At 39.2% G+C, this 22,016-nt stretch overlaps 1 long non-coding RNA gene across 2 annotated transcripts in view; it reads left to right on the top strand.

Moving 5' to 3' along the window:
* The window catches only part of LOC142157657 (uncharacterized), an 85,871-nt gene extending 64,970 nt beyond the window's left edge, over positions 1-20,901 (top strand). Inside the window, exon 3 of one of the 2 annotated variants that reach the window (XR_012692555.1) lies at positions 20,816-20,901. This is a non-coding gene — a long non-coding RNA (uncharacterized LOC142157657). Of the gene's footprint in view, positions 1-2,636; positions 3,137-20,815 lie in introns of those variants that run through there. The other variant, XR_012692554.1, reaches the window with a different exon arrangement.
* Positions 20,902-22,016: the final 1,115 nt, after the last annotated feature.

The raw sequence follows: 22,016 nt of genomic DNA, 5'->3' as shown, positions 1-22,016 counted from the left end.
AGAACTCATTCACATCAGGCCCTGCCCCATTGGAGCTTACAGTCTAAATTCCCTAACATACACAGAGAGAGGGAGAGAGACTAGGGTCAATTTTGATAGCAGTCAATTAACCTACCAGTATGTTTTTGGAGTGTGGGAGGAAACCAGAGCACCCGGAGGAAACCCACGCAAACACGGGGTGAACATACAAACTCCTCACAGATAAGGCCATGGTCAGGAATTGAACTCATGACCCCAGTGCTGTGAGGTAGAAGTGCTAACCACTGAGCCACCGTGCTGCCCAACATTAATTTGAAACACACTACTGATGCAAACATACTAAGCACAATGACAACATATATGTATTAAAAACTCTCCAACATCTCTATATTGTATTCAATATATTCTCAGATGGTAAAGCATTAACCTAAAGGGCTACTAAACTGAAAACCTCTATGTTGCACTGATGAGCCCCAATACTGGTCAAACAGTTTATCTGTAGGTGGGACTTTGTCTCATCACTGGCCTGTGCCAGGTTCCAAACACCTAGTGAGTAAAACATTGAGCCAAAGGGCTGCCTGAGAAATTACATTTCCCAGAAGTCCAATACTAAAATGTAAGAGTTGCCAAAATTTGGAACAACAACGTCCAAGAACTGAGCTCTGTGGGGAGTATTTCTACAGCCGCGATTGTTTATTTTTATTATGATTTGCTGTAGCAGTATTAATGTCTGAATACATGGTAATTGTCTCTCTAACACTAGTACACTAGTATAGATGTCATAATACGGTGTGTCAACAGAGTTTACTGTCAGACATGAGAGATTATTTGTATCACATTCCAACTCAGTGATCAGTAACTGAAGGAATAACTCTTCACGTGGAACACATTCCCCTCTTTGACATTTAAAAACATGTTTGTTTTAAGCTTGTAAATGCGAGCAGACAACATATACATTTTCTCTGTTTAAATCTTTAACTGCTGCATGTTATACTATGTTTTGAAGAATGAACTTAATGTGAGAGCATTGGCATAGGAAATTTAGGGAAAAGAAAATACAGCAGGTTAAAGTAAAAACCCAAATGTGGTCTGGAGTGCACATTAGTTGAATAGCTGCAAGTAACCTGACACAGTACAGGAATTAGTCAATTTTAGAGCTTGAGTCTGCAGGCGGAAGCTGGTGCATCACCTATATTTACTAAACTGCAGGTTTGAAAAAGTGGAGATGTTGCCTATAGCAACCAATCAGTTTCTAGCTGTCATTTTGTAGAATGCACTAAATAAATGAAAGCTATAATCTCATTGGTTGCTATAGGCAACATCTCCACTTTTTCAATCCCGCCGTTTAGTAAATATACCCCTAAGCTTCTTTTGGACACTGTTCTATTTACTTGGTTTTAGTCAAGGGTTTCAGTATAGTGTTTCACATTAATCCACTTTTTCCCATACAGCACAATATGCTCACCAGTACTCACTTGTCCCAGGACTTATCAGATAGTCGTAGCGGCCTATACCATTTCTGTTGTAGGCACAAGATATATTGGAGACTGAAGTGACCGACAAATGTACACTACGTTGAGATAGGTAATAAGAACAGGACTTGCATCTATTCAATATCCAGATAGACTTCAGGCCAGACTGCTAAAAGAAGGTCAGTATCAAGGCAGATGCCAGGGCAGGCAGCTAGCAGACACACACTGGTCACACCAGAACATGAATGCAGGCTTTTGCAACACATAGCGTGGCTGCAACTACAACCGGCATAGGAGACAGGTCTTTATAGTGCAGGGATCCAATCAGAAGATGACTGCGAGACGAGCTCCCTCTCTCTGATTAGCTGCAGTGTAATCACATGGTCACACTGCGCTGAATACCTGGCTACTAGTGGGGTGCATAAGCAACTCGACAGCTGAAAAAAGAGCCAACAATCTCAGAGGCGTACGTCTACACCCACCACTCCTGACAAAGATCAAGTACTGGTTGCCACCACCTCTCACATGCAATTATATTTAGAAGGCAGTGGTAAATACAAGAATATTTTCTATATATTTATTTTGCCTTGGGCCTTCCACATTTCTGTCCAGCGTGCAATGCCTTTTTAACAGAATTCTCAGCCTTCAACCAGACAGAAAGGGTTAGTGTGAATATGTTGCTACAGTATAACAGTTTTGCTGTATTTGAAAATGCTTGAGCAGGGGCAGGCTGGATTAGGGGGCAGGGGGGCGTCTGCCCCCTGGGCCGGTCCTATAGTGTGCTACCTTTGGCTGGGTCAATGGGCCACCTGCTTTTTTTTCCCTTGAAAATAGGCTGCTGAGTCAAGTCTTGCTCCCTGGGCTAAAATTTGCCAGCCCTCCCCTGTGCATGAGGCAGAGCAATGGGTGCTTTAAAAGTGTGGCCCCACCAGTCTTCTGGTGTCTTTATTCTGAGTCAAATTATTTTTCTGTATTTTTGCTTCTGTCATTTTTAATTAGTTTTTTTTGTATTTCAATCGTCACATCCAGTGAAGTGTAAGTACATAAAGGATCGTATTTTTGTAATATATGTAAAGATTTATCTGTCGAGTGTGCATTTTTTTTTTTTTTTTATTATTTATATTATATTATTTATTATTATTATTATTATTATTATTTTTATTATTATTATTATTTATTATTTAGTACCACCATATTACAACAGCTCTGTGCAGAGGGTATGTTTTTGGAGTGTGGGAGAAAACCAGAGCACCCGCAGGAAACCAACATGAACACGAGGAGAACATACAAACTCCACACAGATAAGTCCATGGTTGGCCCCAGTGCTGGGAGGCAGCAATGCTAACCACTGTGTATGTCTATGTGCAATCTTGTCTGTCCTCCTATACATGTGTCAAGTGTGTCTATTTATCATTGAATATAAATGTATATTTCTGTGAATACATGTCAATGTAGTAAAGTGTATTTAGTTAAAAATGTCCTTGCTGTGTATTTATCTTAGTTTGTGTGTTCTATGATACATATGCTAATTGCTAATCTGGGCCACCCTCCCCTCCTGCATGTTACCACTCTCAATGCTCTAGATGTTAATGAGCGATGAGAGGGATGACATGCAGGAAAGTGGGGGGGGGGGGGACTCTGTACAGCAATGACTTTCATATGCTAATCACTTTTTCCTTGATGGTGGTACAGCTGTGTCTCTACAATGCTGCCTTCCCTCTGCACATTACTGGCCTCAGCACCTCTATCTGGCCTAGGCAGGGTTTGCCAAACCCAGTCCTCAGGGCTTCCCAACAGTGCAGGTTTTAAGGATCACATGTGACATAATTAGGACCACCTGTGGATCTGTTACAATGTATCAGTCAGTAAAGCTGGGTACACACTACAGAAATTTTGACCAACTTTTTATGCCGAGCGATTTTACATGCGATCGTTGTTCCGATCGCTCGGTCCATGGACTGCATACACACTAGCCTTGTTTAGGACGATAAAGGGAAGAGCGGACGTCCCTTAAGCGACTTTTTACAGCCATGTTGTCGTGAGCAATGACTGTCATTTCGTACTCACTGTTGTGGATCGGTCAGAAGTTTATACACACTACACAGCGGAAACGAGATTGGAACGGTACGACCAACCAAATGAGGCGACAATCGTCCATTTGGGCAGACTTTCGACCATCGTGTCACTACACACACTGACCCGACTTTTGAACGAGCGGTCGTATGTTGGCTGATTGAGCCGATTATTGGACGAAAACAGTGTAGTGTGTACCCAGCTTAATGAATACACCTGTGCTCCAGCAAGGAGATGGAAAACCTGCACTGTTGGGGAGCCCTGAGGACTGGGTTTGGGAAACCCTGGGCCATGGGGTGGTTACATGTAGGAGAGGTAGTGTGATCACTATTGCTCACTTTAGGACACGATACTGGATAAACAATGTGGATATGATTTTTTTTTATTCCACCCTGTACGTAAAAATACAATTAAAAAAACCCTGTTACTTTGATGTCAGGTCTTCTTTAAGTATTGTTTGTGTAACATGGAACATTGTACTACTCTAGGCAATAACTGGTATCTGATAGCTAAAGAAAAAACAATTAAAACAGGATATACGGTCTTGAGTTTTGCACGAAAACAAGAATTGTAGTGGTTAAAATCCACTTAATTTATCTATTTATCAGAATGGCAGTTGCTCTACATTTTGCAGAATGTAAACAATGTTTTCTTGCAGGCATTTGCAGCGTACATCTGACAAAACAGCTACAAGCCACAGAGCACCTGTTGAGTTCTTTAGACAGAAAGTTATTTTGAGCCTGGTAACCTTCTGCTTCCTTACTAATCATTTTTTTTGTTTTGTTCTTTTCTATATAGAAAACCTCTGAACAAAGAGAATTGTGAAATACTTCTGACAATTCATGTCAATGTTTTAAATGATGCTTGGCAACCAGGATGCTATATAGTTGTTAGGGATGTTAGTGGTGCATTTAGTTATAATGTGACCATTGTTAACCTAAAATCAGTGGTCAAAGTGGGCTGGTATATGGTGGTATGCTATATAGCCACTACAGCCTTCATTATAAAACTATCAAATTCCATTCACTAACATTTTCTATACGGTCACTTCTAAATTTCCACTTCGACTACTGCATTAAATGACAGCAAACTATACATGAATTTTGTAACTACCTTTTTAATTTATCTACTAAGGCACTAAAGTGGCTGGGGTATATTTCCATTAAACTTCTAAAATTTTGGCTGACTTTCATTTGTGTATTATGCTACTGCATACTTGCCTACTCTCCCGGAATTTCTGGGAGGCTTCCGAATTTCGGTTAGTCCTCCTGGACTATTATTATCGACAAATATTCCGTGAATATTCCATTCCATAGGCAAACCAAGGGGGGTTTCCTAGTGCCTGGAAACCCCCTCCAAGCCTGGGGCACTGTATAATTGAGGTGGCTGTACCCTGCCCCCGCTTTACACAGCTCTTCTTGAAAAGAAAGGCACCTAACAGCAGTGCGCGCAGCATTACCCCTGTATATTATGGGGATAGGACGAGTTGGATAGCAGCCAAGCACTCTCTAAAATTATAGCCACGCCCCCATGCATGTTGGTCACGCCCACTGGTGGCGTGGTGTGGAATACCCCCCTCTGCAAATCGTGCGTTTGCCCCTGCATTCCGTGAATTTCACACTTTTCACGTGACCTGTGCTCCAGGATCTCCCAGAGGACAGGTTTTAAAAGTTGGCAAGTAGGTGCTACTGGTGTTAGAAGAGAAACTGAAAGGGAAAGAGGCAGACAGTTAATTAAAGCACATAAAATGAGCGTATATTTCAAATTAGGAAGTGCGGTGTAAACACAGAACTATGTTATTTAAAAGTTTGTTTTGTCATTTCACTGCTTGCAATTTGGTTGATTTAGAGTTAGCAGCAAATCCAGCTACTGGGTGTACAATTTGCAACATAAAAAACATTGGGGCGTATTCAATTGTCAGCAAGATTGTTTTGTCCCCGCATCCTTAGAAAAAAAAAAAGTCCCACGCGGGTTTTTGCCAACAATAGCGACCATTTGGAGTTAGAGCAGCGGGAAAACTCGTGCAATTCAATTGCAAAAGAGGGAACGCTGACCCCGCGCGTTAAAAATTGTGTTTGCGAGATTTTAGGGGAGTGAAGGGGAGTTTTAGCGCTGTCATGTATAAGACAAAAAAAAGGTTTTGCATACATTTCCATACATTAGATTGCATTACACATTGATAATATCTACATTACAGTACTTTCTTTAGCATATTTTTAAATTGAACTATTTTTTACCATACAATCATCTATACCATGTCAAAACACATTACTACATTCATATTTGTACCAAAACATACATAAATATAATTAATTAGTGATTTCTTTTTATTTATATTTTTTTATTTTTATATTTCATTATTTTTTTGCAAGAAAATCAACTCACACAAGTTAGGCATTAGTGATAAACATAAGTTTAACTTTTTTCCACATATTTACATGATTTCAACTACTTTTCAGAGGTTTTTAATTTTTAACACACCCCAAGGAGGTGCGAGATAAAACAGCATATTTGCCTGTTTTACCCGCCGCGTTAAAAAAACAATTGAATCGCTTTTAACGCGGCTGCCTCTCGCACACCCTATACTTTCAATAGACCTTCTACTGGAGCGCCAGAGGACCGTTTCTTGAAAAAAAACGTAGCGTTAAGAATGGAATTGAATTGGCGGTTGAAAATGATGAAAAAAAAACCCAGAAAATGACTTAACACACTCTAAAAAAAATACTCGCTGACAATTGAATATGCCCCTGTGTGGACAGGTTTTAAAAGTTGGCAAGTAGGTGCTACTGGTGTTAGAAGAGAAACTGAAAGGGAAAGAGGCAGACAGTTAATTAAAGCACATAAAATGAGCGTATATTTCAAATTAGGAAGTGCGGTGTAAACACAGAACTATGTTATTTAAAAGTTTGTTTTGTCATTTCACTGCTTGCAATTTGGTTGATTTAGAGTTAGCAGCAAATCCAGCTACTGGGTGTACAATTTGCAACATAAAAAACATTGGGGCGTATTCAATTGTCAGCAAGATTGTTTTGTCCCCGCATCCTTAGAAAAAAAAAAAGTCCCACGCGGGTTTTTGCCAACAATAGCGACCATTTGGAGTTAGAGCAGCGGGAAAACTCGTGCAATTCAATTGCAAAAGAGGGAACGCTGACCCCGCGCGTTAAAAATTGTGTTTGCGAGATTTTAGGGGAGTGAAGGGGAGTTTTAGCGCTGTCATGTATAAGACAAAAAAAAGGTTTTGCATACATTTCCATACATTAGATTGCATTACACATTGATAATATCTACATTACAGTACTTTCTTTAGCATATTTTTAAATTGAACTATTTTTTACCATACAATCATCTATACCATGTCAAAACACATTACTACATTCATATTTGTACCAAAACATACATAAATATAATTAATTAGTGATTTCTTTTTATTTATATTTTTTTATTTTTATATTTCATTATTTTTTTGCAAGAAAATCAACTCACACAAGTTAGGCATTAGTGATAAACATAAGTTTAACTTTTTTCCACATATTTACATGATTTCAACTACTTTTCAGAGGTTTTTAATTTTTAACACACCCCAAGGAGGTGCGAGATAAAACAGCATATTTGCCTGTTTTACCCGCCGCGTTAAAAAAACAATTGAATCGCTTTTAACGCGGCTGCCTCTCGCACACCCTATACTTTCAATAGACCTTCTACTGGAGCGCCAGAGGACCGTTTCTTGAAAAAAAACGTAGCGTTAAGAATGGAATTGAATTGGCGGTTGAAAATGATGAAAAAAAAACCCAGAAAATGACTTAACACACTCTAAAAAAAATACTCGCTGACAATTGAATATGCCCCTGTGTGCCGAAAGGGGGAAAATATAAAATGCACAACTTAAATTAGAGTTGTGAGGGCATGGAGGCCTATCTCAACTCTAAAATACATTGTAAAAAATAAGTTGCCCAGCATGTGTATGCAGTATTTACTCTCCATGCAAAACAAACTTTTATTTGCACCCCTTACATTGCAACATGGTCTGTATTGCTTAGCTGGTGGCAGGATTCTTAGCTTGTCATTTATGAGTGTTGTCTATATAGTTTTTTGTTTATTTTTCTTTTGGATTAAAAACAGGAAGAAAGAAGAAGATCCCCATCATGGATTTAGGTGATAAATTGATAAATGCGCGTTTTGAGGAGTGTTTATTTTACTAAAATATTTTTCTTGTTGTATGTGTTTTATTTAACAGTATTGTATTTCATGTGCCGCTACAGGTCCCAGTGGCTACTTGATGCCAGGGTATGCTGGTACTTGTAGTACTAAAATCGCTAGCATGCTCTGGCAGGTATGGTTATGCTGGCACTTGTAGTTCTCAAGCAGTTCACGACTGCCAGGGCTTTGCTGGGAGCAGTAGTGCCACATACAAAAAGACTGCTTTCTTACATTTAACTTTTTAACAGCATGGGGCTGGGGTTTTTTTCAGAGCAATTTTTTGAGCACATTTGTTTGTCCACAGCAGAATGGCTGCAAAAGCCCAGGCAATGAGACCTGGTGCTTGGATCAGTTTTTAAATAAAAAATACATTTTTCCAGGGCCTTAACTAGACATTTTAGTGCCCTGGGCGAGACAGGGCACCGGCACCCCCCATCTTAGTGGGAGTGGCATTTGACAAGTGGGTGTGTCCAACCTAATGTGGGGGTGTGGCTAGCACTTTACTGAAAGAATTCTGTTACACATATTTGCAAATGCATGATTATATATATATATATATATATATATAAATATATATATATATATCAGTGGTGGGATTGAAAGAGAGAGAGAGAGAGAGAGTGTATTGCGTATTGTTATGATGTATCCCTTGTACTGTTCACCAATGGATGCCTTCACAGGGGCGACTTATGGCTTCTCCATGCAATATCATTTTATACAGTCCTTAGCTGCAGCAATATAGCTGCAAGCCAGGGTGATGCCATTTTAATTTATAGCGGCATCTTTTATTTATTTATGCTCTAATGAGTCTATCTTTCCCAATCTTAGCTGTAACATTGTGGCCGTTGCAAGGACTTCATTCTGTGGTTCTTGAAATGATGGTCGTATGGAAGAATCTATTTTTATTTCTTCAATACTGCCAAAACCTCTACTTCTAACACACACTATTACCTGTGGCTGTATTATCATCTATTAACAGATTGAGGCTATAGATGACTAATCATAGCAGGGAGGGAGGGAGGGACTTAGTGGAGAGTTTGTTTTTCTAACCCTTAAGTTCCGCAGTGGAATGCATGTGCGTTCCACTGACAGGAAGTTCGGCATTTGGAACGCAAGTTTGCGTTCCACTGCGGAACTTAAGGGATGAAGGTACAGAGGCAGGTAGCGGGTAGCTGCTGCGCCCCTTGGCCTTGCGCCCTGGGCGACGGCACAGCCCGCACATGCCTCGTTACGGCTCTGCATTTTTCATTGTAAGCACAAATCTTTGCTCCAAGGACTGAGCACCGTGTTATCTGCAATCTTAGAATTTTAGACTGAATTCTATAATTATGTATCCACTACAGGAAAATCGGGATGCAGATCTGGTTTGTTGCTACAACTTGTTAGTATTTATTGGAAAACGGAACCAAATTCTGAATTTGATATTGATGAGATGTTCTGACAGAACATGTTCTACGGCTTGGGCTTTTTAAACCAAGATAATAACTTCAGTCATCACACTCAGAACTTGGAGAGTCTTGCTGACAAGTCTGCTGATTTACAAGGACAACATCGAAGATGTCTTAAACACCCAGTGGTCCATCCTAGAATGCTGGAGGCTGTAAATTATCCGAGTGCATACATAACTTCTTTACAGACTTACCCTTAACATAAAGCATAATGTAGATCATGCTATGCAGAGCTTCATGACTGTTGTGCCCAGGGCCTAGTTACAAGTTAATAAAGTAAAAAAATCTAATCATTCCCAATGATGAGTAGCTCATAGTTGCCTACTTTCCCGGTATGTGTGAGAGACTCCTGAATTTTTGGGAGTCCTCCCGAACTCCTGGGAGAGCAGGCAAACCTCCCGGTTGCTGGCTGACCATTAGCTTAGTGGTGGGGAGTGGGGCCAATGACGCGATTTGCGTGTCATCATGGCCCCGCCCCCTATTGTAGTTGGTTAAAATGGTGTTAGGTAATTTAGGGGGCGGGGCCAATGACGCAGTTCTCAGAGCCCCCCCCCTCCACACGCCCATCTCCCAGATGTCAGCTTGCCCAAGTTGACAAGTATGGAGTAGCTTTTATCCTGTGATGTCACTGGATGTATGCAGATTAAGGGTTAAATGCCAACATCCATATCAAAGCCTGATGAACGTCCATTTGCAGAAATTTGGTGTCACTAAGAGTATATATCTGCCCAAAAAACAGGTGGGCATCCTGCTTATATTTATCTAACAATGGAGTCTCCAACTGTGATATTAAATTAGCCTAACTTAGAACTATGAACATAAGTTGGGATATAAAAAGTGCTGATTGAGGCATTCCAATACATCTTAGCCTATTTGCACTGTTTAGACTGCTTGCCTCGACATCACTTAACTTTCCTAACACGGAGGCGCTTAGCATAACTATCAGCATTGTAAGGGCTGGGCTGATTGACATATCGGGATTGGTTCCAGGTGGCTTTATAAGGCTGCCAGCAGCACACTCTCATTGCCAGTTATTGTGTAAGCCTGCTTAGGCAACTTGCTCTGTAGTTGTTTTGTTGTCTGTTGAGTTTTTGACCCTGCTTGTTACTGACCATTCTTGTCTATCACCTGCCCTGACCACTATTTGTGACCCTACTATTCTGCATGCTGCATGCTAATATTTTGGATTGTATATTTTCTGCCTTTTATATTCAGTTACCAATCTTCATCCTGTTTTCACTCTGTGTTGATTCGGGTTACTAGTCTTCAGTATATCCTTTGAATGCACTAGTTTATAAATAGTATATAAATATAAATCTATACTAATGCACAAGACCTGGGGGTAAATGTATCAAGCTGAGAGTTTTCCGGCAGGTTTGAAAAACCAATCATATTCTAGCTATCATTTATTTAGTACATTCTACAAACTGATAGCGAGAATCTGATTGGTTGCTATAGGCAACATCTCTACTTTTCAAACCCGCCGGAAAACTCTCAGCTTGATACATTTACCCCCTGGAGGCAACTGAGTACCAGTGAGCACATACTGCTTTATGTGGAAATAGGGGCTGCTCTTAAATAACTGGGGGCTTACATTAAAGCCTGGTAGGTAACACCACAGGGACCATTATATTTAAGGTCCCTTTGAAGTCACTAGCTGGAATGTACTTTATGTCTTATAAATTCATATAGGGAAGGAAATACATCAAATAAATAGTGTTCATAATTCATACTAGTTTAGATGTATTTATTTATAATCAGTGAAAATTGGCTCTTGACAGACAACAATCTTAAATGCTACCCCATAGAGTAGATATTGTGATAAAGTATTGTCCCAAATAATTTATCTTATATTGTCATATTTCAGATGTGTCTGTGTGTTAAATTGTGACTAGTTGATTGAATGTAAAACTATATTTCTATAATGTAGGGTAAAAAAAAATGTGTGTAGTGTTAATCATAAAATTCTGTTGTAAACTCCAATTAGCAAATACACAAGCCTCTTCTAGTGACCTCACAGGGAAGGAGTGTTAGAGGCTAAAGAAACATGTTTTGTGTTCAAACATTGTTCATTACCTGAGGATCAATGTTATATTGAGGATTTGTGCTATATCTTTCAGTTTGCGCAAGAAATAGTGTGAGGTTTTATTCTGCCTGTCTGTTTTATTTTGCATAATTTTTTACTGTATATAATTTTATACTATCTTTATGCCTTTAATGCTTCATAGCTGAAATACAGAGGTTTGCTTACTGATAATGCTGGTTGATTTAAGTTTAATCACGGTGAAATATTAGTCACAGAGAACTGAAGAACTGCCCCAAGGTGTAAGTTTTGGAATCAAATCTTGATGGTGATAGGTAAAAGGAAGTGTGAGGTATATTAATCATCTTAGACAGATAATGTGGTTTTGTTGTGCTTATTCCTTTGTCACACTCACACCACACAGGCTCAAGCGGGTGCTGGATGTGACAGTGACTGTGGCTGTGTTGGCACTCTGGAACTTGAAGGAAGTAGGAGGTACTAGGATAGCAGAAGTGACAGCAATGGATTCCAAAGGCAGTTATCTACAGATTGAGAGTAATAGATAACCAGGACAGTAGCTGAAAGATCAGAAGCAGGCATAAACCAAGTTGAAACCAGGGGACAGTGTAGTTTTGGATCAAGGTCAGGAAGCTGACTAATCAATTAAGTCATGTTAAATACCGTCTTGAGTACAGGGATCACCAATAGCTAGAAGAGAGAGGAGTGAAGTATAAGTGCTGAGCTTGCTCGGAATGTTTCACTAACGTCTATCTCAAAGTTACTCCAAACATGCTCATGTTAGACTGATTTCCAGACAGGCTGCTTGATTTACTGATTTTTTACACGGAATTCCTAGTGGCTTTCAAATTTACAAAGATCTTTTGCATGTTGCCCTAAGCATAGACCTCTGTGACCTTTGGGTCAAGGCTAGCAGCTGGGATGTCAACTCTACAAATGGAGCTTCCACTAACCTGACCAAAGTTCAAATGTAATGTTTGTTAAGCAAAGTCTCCAAGCTCTAGATGCTGGCTTACTGCTCCACACTGTCAAAGTCAAATAATTGGATGAAGTCATTTAAATTAATAAATATCGGTTGTTATAGATTCCTGTGTGATTGCGATTTGTACTCAATGACATACAAAGGTTAATTACGCAGTCTCATAGGAAAACACAGTAGATACACTCACACGTACACTTGTAAATAGTTCACTTTAAATAAACTTTTCAACTGACATTCTTTTATAAATAATATAAAGCGCTTAGAGATTTATTGCAATATGGTAAACCTACATTAAAGATATATAGTGTTCCGGACATAAGAAATGTATTGTGTTTGGTCTTATATTAAACCACATTACACCAGCAGGAATCTGGTATCATTGGAGAGGCGATTGCATATTGCTATCACTATTGATTAATATGAGATTGATACTCAGTAATGCTCTGTGCAGCATATGTTAATAGGTTAGTTTAAACTGGATTTTCGGCGGTTCCCTGAGGCAAAGCACATACACAACTGTTAAAGTCAGTTGTTGACCTGAAATGTACTGAACTATCCTGAACCTTGAACCAATGAAGAATGATCTTAGTGTTATCTTTGTGTACATTGTGACATCATCACTGTTTTTGTTTTGTTTTTTAAACTCAAAACTGTATAAAACAGGACACAGTATCAATCTCCTCACAGGCTTCAGGATTAATGACTGTTACTAAATCCAGTTTGCAGCATAATGTATCAGTTATACTTTGTTATATTTGGCAATTAAATCTATTTGTGCTTTGGAACCACATTAATTGCAGTGGACAATCTGTTACTTAACTAAAAGGATGCTACAAACCTTTATTGATCCATCTTGACCTACCCAATTTTGAAAGAAAAATCCCTCTAGGTCCCAACAGTCTCATCATCAACAAAATATATCCTGTCCATCACCACAACACCATGAGTCTCTGGACAGACCTATATCTTTAATCGCCCAGTTTTCACTGCTTAAAAAATTTGCTTATGTTGTACATTAGCTCACTCATGGACCAATTTTTCTTTGATACCTGAATAGGCAAATGATTTTTAGTGGTCTCAGGAATGATTATTGTATCTTTGCTTTCTTCGGTGGGGGCTCGTTTGATGGTGATTATGTTGCTTAAATTACTTTTCCCATTTGCTATGACTTCTTTCCTCTTTTTTTCTTCCCTCTGGTGCGTTAAACCTACAGGGGCATATTCAATTACAATTTGCGGTCGCAATTACACGTGGATGAGCGTATAAAGTTTCATTACGGTAGTGCACCAGAAATCCGCTATATTGCGGTACTGGGACCCGTGCGGCCGTGCGTATTCGCGGCCGCGAATCGTAAGTGAATATGCCCCACTGATTATATCTGTGTATCTCATATGATGGTTTATATGAGATGGCTTGCTTTTTATTTGCCCTATTTTTTAGCAGGGTTGGTTTACCCAAAAAGAAATTTACATTACAGTAAATGACATTTTGTATTTGATATTCACCAAAGATGTGATATATGACATAACATATATTACGCATGTTTTATACAGGTCATTATGCCTCCCCTACTATAAAGTGACTTCATATATGTCTAATAAATTAAAGAAGGGGTTATACTACAGGATTTTAATTTGAACGGTTGGAATGATGGGGATGATATGTTCTATATGTGCATAATGTGGATGCATATTCAATTATTAAGCATTTGACTTGTGCAAATGACCAAATTGCTTTGCCTGAAGGCAAAAAAAATACATGACAGTATCTTAAAGGTGAGTCGTCAGGTGAGTCTGAACCCTCTATCAAGTCCCATAGGGCCTAGAAGGACTGTTCTAGTTGTGTCCTTATTACGGTCATGGATAGCTTCTATGTTTGGTGTAATCTTTGGCATACCATTTAAAGCTTAAGATTCTGTCATACTCTTTGGAGAAACACCTACAAAGTTCAGAAACTCATTACTCACTCACTCATTACTTGTTAATTTATTTGTGTGGCTTCTCAGATAAGGATTTTCTACATTCTCTGATCAAAAGATCAAATACAAAATATGTAACAACCATAGATTAGCTATTGTAATATCCCACATCTCAGCTCTTTTGTTGACCTGATATCTATATAGCGATATTTTAAAAGTTTAGTAAAGATTTTTATAATTCGACACCCGCTTCCACCTTCCCCTACTGATCTGTTGCTTTCTGTTCATTTACTCCTTTGCTGGGTCATCTGCTATATGTGTTTAAAATTGGTATATACAATTTAATAATTACACAAACGTGCTAGCCACTAAATAATGCTGAGAGCTGGGCTTGTAATTCAGTAGTAGCCGATGAGTCACAGGTCAAAGTAAGCTTTAAATTGTTATGAAACTATACTAAACTACTGTAATTATGACCAAATGTTGTAGGCCAAGAAGTCCTGGAGACAATCAAGTATAAAGGACCACGCTCACCATGTTGCCCCACAGACAAATTGGAGTCAGTTTGTGACTCTAATTATTTTGTGTTGCCCCACACTAGGTCCTTAAAGGCCTTGGTGAATGACTTCCATTGCCATCAAACCATGGAGGGAAGTAATAGATTTACCTCCAGATGTGAGTCAATTTAACTTGTTAGTTGATCACAAGTGCCTGTTACACTATTACTATGCCCACTTCTTCGTTTTACAAAGAAAACAAGAAAATCACAATCTCTTCTGATTTTAATTTTTAAACTTAAACTAACTGCCCCCTTTCCTGGCCACCCCATTGCATTATCCAAAAAGCTCTAGAAGTGAGCTTAAACCTGCTGGAATCCTGCTGAGTGAGAGATTGATGCTGTTACACCTAACCAGGTCTGGGCTGCATACAGATTCTCAGGGAATACACATGCTACATCTCCAAAGTCAAGAAATGGAATGGAAATTACAATAATTTCTATGTGGATTGAACATAGTTGACTACATAAATCCTTATATTTTAAACACATGATAATAGTTCCACTTTCGAGAGTACCTTCTCTTCCTGATCATTGTGCCAATTGGAACTTCATTATTAGAAAGCAGGCAAATCTTATACAAATACTAACAGACACCTTGCTCCCTCCAGTACTACATCATGATCTCTCCTGTAAACATTACATCTTGTTAAAGGCGGGAAATAAAACCTCCTATCACTGCTATCATCATCATCGTCACCATTTATTTATATAGCACCACTAATTCCGCAACGCTGAACTACAGAGAACTCACATCAGTCCCTGCCCCATTGGGGCTTACAAAACTAAATTACTAAATTGCCTAACACACACACACACACACACACACACACAAACACACACAAACTAGGTTCAATTTGTTAGCAGCCAATTAACCTACTAGTATGTTTTTGGAGTGTGGGAGGAAACCGGAGCACCCGGAGGAAATCCACACAAACACAGGGAGAACATACAAACTCCTCACAGATAAGGCCATGGTTGGGAATTGAACTCATGACCCCAGTACTGTAAGACAGAAGTGCTAACCACTTAGACACCGTGCTGCAATTTAGCATAACATTTTTCCTGGGCCAGCTGGGTGATACTCAGATTTTTGGTGATACTGGCTGGCAGCGGTAAGAGGAGTTTTACCGCTTTGCCAGCCAGCATTGAGTCCATTTAAGCATGCATGACCCGGACTGCCTGCTCGCACATGGGCACTGAAAGTGGAATCCTGGATTTGGGCTTCCAGTTCCAATTTCATAAAAAAGAAATGTTTAACATTTACAGAAAATAATAATAATTTAATAGGAGCATTCCAATTCAAAGAAAGGCTTTATTCAAATAAATAAAGCCTTTCTTCAAGTATTCACCCCTGCTATCTTCATCCTAAGAGGGTGATAGCAATTGGAGGGTGGGCCAATTATTGTATGATGGTGCAATGGTAAATAGGCAGGGAAGGCTTCACCAGAGACCCCAGGGAAAGCTATTGCCGGCAATATCCGGCCATAGATAACACTGACACCTGGACTTTGGTAAATAGGGAGAACCCCTAAGTCCGGTGAAAATAGTCCCTGAATCTTTTACAAAACTTTACAGTCCTAGAGATTCTGCTGTTGCTCTCTTAAGAAAAAGAAAGCTAGATGTGTTTCCAGGTTGATATTTTACTGGAGGCAAAATGCTATTAACTCGCTTTACAGGTTTTGCTGTGCCAGACAATTATTCTTGTAATAATCGTTTCTTCACTAAAGTTTACATAACCTCTAGAAGTTGGACTCCTACCAGATGCTTTTTAAACTTTCATTTCTCTAATGAAGCGAATGGCTTATGAGACTGTCTAAATACAGGTACAAGATGGGCATTCTTGTTCCAGGCATATAGTCTGGATAATAGGAAAACGTGCAAACTATGAAAAGAAAACACTACTGTACTACATTTCCATACACTCTGTACTTTCATTAGGTGATTAAAGCTGCCATTTCCTATTTAACAAGCAGATTTAAAACACTGGCAGAGTGTATCAATGAGACATTCTTTTTATTTTATTAGTTGTGAGACTATAATTTTTACTGGTAATATTTTATTTAAAAACAGATAAACATTGTTAGTTTTTAAGAAACAAAAAGCATGAATCAGCACTAATAGCAAATGTCAACACATAATAGATTACTAATTAATACAGTAGGACTGTGTTACAAATGTTTGTTCTGGACTTATTTGTGCAGGTAAGTAATAATAATGTTACATTTTAAGTTACTCCTAGTTTTAATGTGCTGACATGTATAGGGACGTCCCAACTGGCGCAGGCAGCAGTTTTCTCTGCCCCTCTAATTTACTGGCAGACATAAGTTTTAGTACAATATGCATTTGTATTGCAGACTGTCATTGAAACGCACATGCGTGCATTTACATTAAATTATAAATAAATGATTAATCCTTACGCTCATGTTTTATTATCATAGTTATTATCATTTCATACTAACCCTGCTCATTAACCCCTTCTATGATGCTATATATGCTGTTTGTTTGATATTGCATGACATGTAAAAAGCATGTATGATGGTATTGGGAGAATGGCTGTGCTGCCATATACTGTGTGATTATAATGGTTGTGCTGCCATATACTGTGTGATTATAATGGTTGTGCTGCCATATACTGTGTGATTATAATGGTTGTGCTGCCATATACTGTGTGATTATAATCGTTGTGCTGCCATATACTGTGTGATTATATGGCTGTGCTGCCATATACTGTGTGATAATAATGGTTGTCCTGCCATATACTGTGCGGGGAAAGGAAACGATTATCAACCAGACACACTGTACCTCGATTTTCATACTAATAGGGGACTAGTTACTATACTTTAAAACGCTGCTCAACTCATAACATTTATTATGATTGAAAATGTGTTGGAGTTAATACCCAGTCAAAACGGACAAATGTATTTCATATATTCATGTTCCAAATGTCCCATAATTATGGTACAAATGTACTGCACATGACTACACATTTTCTTTACCCAAAAAACACACACACACCAAAATGTTTTAAACAAATAACATTTTTATAAATTACATTTTGGGGAAATATCTAAACAAAAGAAATATAACAATTTAAGATTTAAAATAATATTTTTCTAACAGTTTTAGATTTTTTTTAATTGTATTTTGACATTTTTTAATTTTTTGGATTAAAACATGGGCATGGAGAAAAAAACAAAAAAAATTTGGGAATCGCAATCTTAGAACATTTTTAAAACATATCTTAGCTCTAAACTTTCTGAAGACCATACTTTATGCTGGAAAACAAAATAATTAATATTAGACTACATTAACAAGATACTTACATTCTTTTGAATTAGCTTTCAGTGTGATTGGCTCCCTGCCTCCTCATTTTGGCCGCCTGGGCCTCCTCCACCTGGGCCTCCTCCATGGCCTCCTCCACCTGGGCCTCCTCCATCTGGACCTCCTCCATGGCCTCCTCCACCTGGGCCTCCTCCATAGCCTCCTTTACCTGGGCCTCCTCCACCTGGACCTCCTCCGTGGCCTCCTCCACCTGGACCTCCTCCATGGCCTCCTCCACCTGGACCTCCTCCATGGCCTCCTCCGCCTGGGCCTCCTTCATGGCCTCCTCCACCTGGGCCTCCTCCATGGCCTCCTCCACCTGTGCCTCCTCCATGGCCTCCTCCACCTGGGCCTCCTCCATGGCCCCCTCCACCTGGGCCTCCTCCAGTCTGGGTGAATGGAATGGGTGGTTTTGGGAGAAGAGGGTCCTCAGGGATGGGTGAAAATGAAACTAGGAAAAGGAACCCTTCTTCATCATCCTTCTGGCCCTCCTTCCTAGTCCCCTGATGACTTTGGCAAAGGCGACAGAGGCGTTCTGTTGGAATAAATATAACACATTAGTTTATTTATAAATGTTATATCTGTCTCACACATACATAGAGACATCCAGATAATGTTAAGTTGCAATGTGAAATATCCAATACCATACATGGACCATCATTGGGCAAATAAACACACATCTACACCAGTTTCATGTGGACTTGACCTGGGAGGTTTATATTAATCACATACTGATTCTGAAACACACTGTTACATAGCAGGTCTTGTTCTTTGTCCAATGAAGGTTGTTACAAGCCATATTACTTTGTAATGGGCCAGATATAACAGTAATCTTAGCTTGAAAGATATTAAAACTATTTAATATTAATTGTGAACTTACGCATCGCAATTTCACACTCGTTTTCACCCTGAAATCGGAGATGAGCTTTGGCTGCCTTTTCCTAAGATCGCTCCACCGTCTTTGCAACTGAACAATGAGATTTTTGCAGCAAAATTTGCGCCACAGACGCACCCTTTCTGCCATGTAGGCGTTATTTGTACCAAGCTGCAATAGTCCATTGTTGCAGTCAGTACCTGCAGTCTGCAACGGGAAAATGTAATAGCCCGCATGTCAATGAGACCTTTCAACATTCTCATTACTGATTGGTTCTCAGGACACCTATGGGCGTAGGCACGTCAGTTACGGATCCCTTCTATACCATATCTAAAATGGCTGACATTCAATCAGACAATTAATCTAAATAAGGTTCTGTATCCAGGAAATTAGGGGTATAACAATGCCTAACTGTTCATACACAGGTAATCGCAGGAAAATACACCTGTATACCCTATATAACAGCTGGAGGGACAAAATTAGTGCTATATTGGTGAGTTAGCGGCAGCATAGTGGATTAGTGGTTAGCACTTCTGCCTCACAGCACTGGGTAATTTGTATGTTCTCTCTGTGTTTGCTTGGTTTTCCTCCCACACTCCAAAAACACACTAATAGGTTAATTGGCTGCTATTAAATTGACCTTAGTCTTTCTCAGTCTGTGTCTGTGTGTTAGGGAATGTAGACTGATGTGAGTGGCGCTATATAAATAGATGATAAATAGATGATGATGAGTTGTCTATATGTGAGACAATTTAGAGGGCCTTTAATGCCTTTTACTAATGCCCTATTTGACCTCGAATCAGAGGCAGACACATTTTAATCAACTACAGGGTTGAAGTGGTGGAAGCTGGTGGCACAGAGGCTGCAGCTCTCCGCCCCAGCTTAAATGAGAATCTGGGAGGATATCACTATGCAGATCAATCCCATGGCTGCAATTTGAAGAATGGTGACTAAGGGAAAATATATATATATATTTTATTTTGGGACCCAAATTATTATATTGCGCTCTGCATATCTAGAACAGGTCGTTGTAAATTTTAGCATCCTTAAAATCATTGCCCAAGGTATGACAGACCAACATCTTTAATAAGTTTAAAAACTTGTACATTATCATTCCTACTTTGCCACAGGTTTTTTAAGTCTTCAAATAAAGTATTAGCGCTGGGTAGCTTTCTATTATTAGTATGTGATCTTTAGGGCCAATACGTCTCTATCTATATGTATGTCTGCACAAGTCTTTGGCAAATATTTTGGATGGTTTACATTATTTGAACATTTCACACAGATGGCAAACGTTGCCTGAAAAACAAACTGCGTGACCACTGCTGGCATGCTAGGGAAGGTAGCAGGTAGTGCCCCAGCTGTGTTGGACTTCAATCCCCTGGAGACCACAGCATTGTCCTGCAAAGATAATCAGTTGGTGCAGGGGGTGGGCAGAATCCACACCGGAGCTAGCAAACCCCTAACCACATCACTATCCCCAGATATAACTTTGAGCTCACAATACATGCATAAAAAATACCAATGACTAATGTTTTTTTAACAGAAATATAAAAGCACTCAACAGCAACAGCTGTTTTTAAAGAAAAATCAGACATTTCAAATTGTAAAGTGCTAAAATTTGAATGCAAATAAAACGCCTAAATCCTTTTTACTTATACTGCAACCTAGCCAGCCTTTGTAGAATAGTATTTTCAGAGAATATCACTTAGAGGTTTCAGAAGCATGCCTAGGTAACTGTTCACTCAAGACTCAGATATGCTGGTTGCTAAAATGTATATGTTACAATAATTTTTATGTAAATTTTATAAAAGATAACCCCACATATACTCACCGACTCACTTTAAAGACAATTTTTTTTAATGAAATCTAATAATATGATACAAAATCGTGGATGTTATTAAGTGAAATGCAAATGTTTATGTTTCTTTGTTCCTCCATTAAGATGCAGATACAGTTGAAGAAGAGGACCTGGCCGAGATGACCCGTGATGTGGAAGAGACTCAGATGGGAGAGGAAGCGGGGGGCAGTTGGCAGCCTGGTCACGTACAAGAATTTTACAATAGAATGTAACATTCTAATGATGTCCTAGAAAGCATCACTGATGACATCAACACAACCCAAACCCATATCCATCACACTTTCAAAAATAGTGACACTACCCTAACCCATATTCTACAAACTTTCAAAAACAATAACACTACCCTGACCCATCTCACCGGTCTCGTTGCACAACATTTCACCACTAACCCTCCTGAACCAATACAACATGCTACCACTCCTTCCGTTATGACACATGTATCCATTCCTTCCCCTATGGCACATTTTCTAACTCATGCCCATTTGCCAAATTTCTCTCTTCAGGCCTCTATGACCCAAGTTTTCCCTCGTTATCCTCCCCAACTTTACCCTCTTTACCATCACGAAGTTTACCCTCCTTAACCTCCACAGGTTTACCCTCATTATCTTCCCAAAGTTTACCCCATGATGCTGCCCCACTGCCCTCTATTGCCCCACTGCCATCTCCAGCCCCAATGCCCTCTGTTGCCCACCACCCTCTGTGGCTCTGCTGTCTCACTGCTGAACCACATCTCAGGTAACCACAAGTCAGGACAAGTCCAAAACCACTTCTAATGTTGTCGCAGGGAGAAAGCAGGCCGGGAAAAAAATAACAACCACATTTTATGGTTTGATTGGCACGAGTGGTTCGGCTTTTCACTTTTTGTTGTTTGTACTAACACACAATTTTGTTTCCTTGTGTTTTTGACCATTTTCTTTAAGCATTATATTTGAAGCAAAGCCCAAAAGGTACTTACATGTAAAGTATGATGAAATTCTATATTCTCTCTAGCTGGGAAAGGAATCCTATAAAGAGTAGCAAAAAAGGGAAAAAAATTGTACTACATAGGCAAACATAGTAGTTTGAAAGCTTTAATAGCACACAACAATGGATATGTATGCAATCATGTAGGAACTACAGTATATAACATGCGCATAACAATTAAAAACAGACAAGTATTGGTAATGTTTAAAGTCATATTTTAAACATGTAAAAAATTTATGAAAATAATTTGAAAAGTAGAGACTATTTCAACATTGGCACAAGTATACAGTGCTTGTAAAATATAAATTAATGCACCTACCCCTTTGCC

The sequence above is a fragment of the Mixophyes fleayi genome, chromosome 5 (genome assembly GCF_038048845.1).
Source record: "Mixophyes fleayi isolate aMixFle1 chromosome 5, aMixFle1.hap1, whole genome shotgun sequence".
Taxonomy (NCBI): domain Eukaryota; kingdom Metazoa; phylum Chordata; class Amphibia; order Anura; family Limnodynastidae; genus Mixophyes; species Mixophyes fleayi.
The sequence above is the reverse complement of the archived record's forward strand: the minus strand, read 5'-3'. Positions and strand labels throughout refer to the sequence as shown.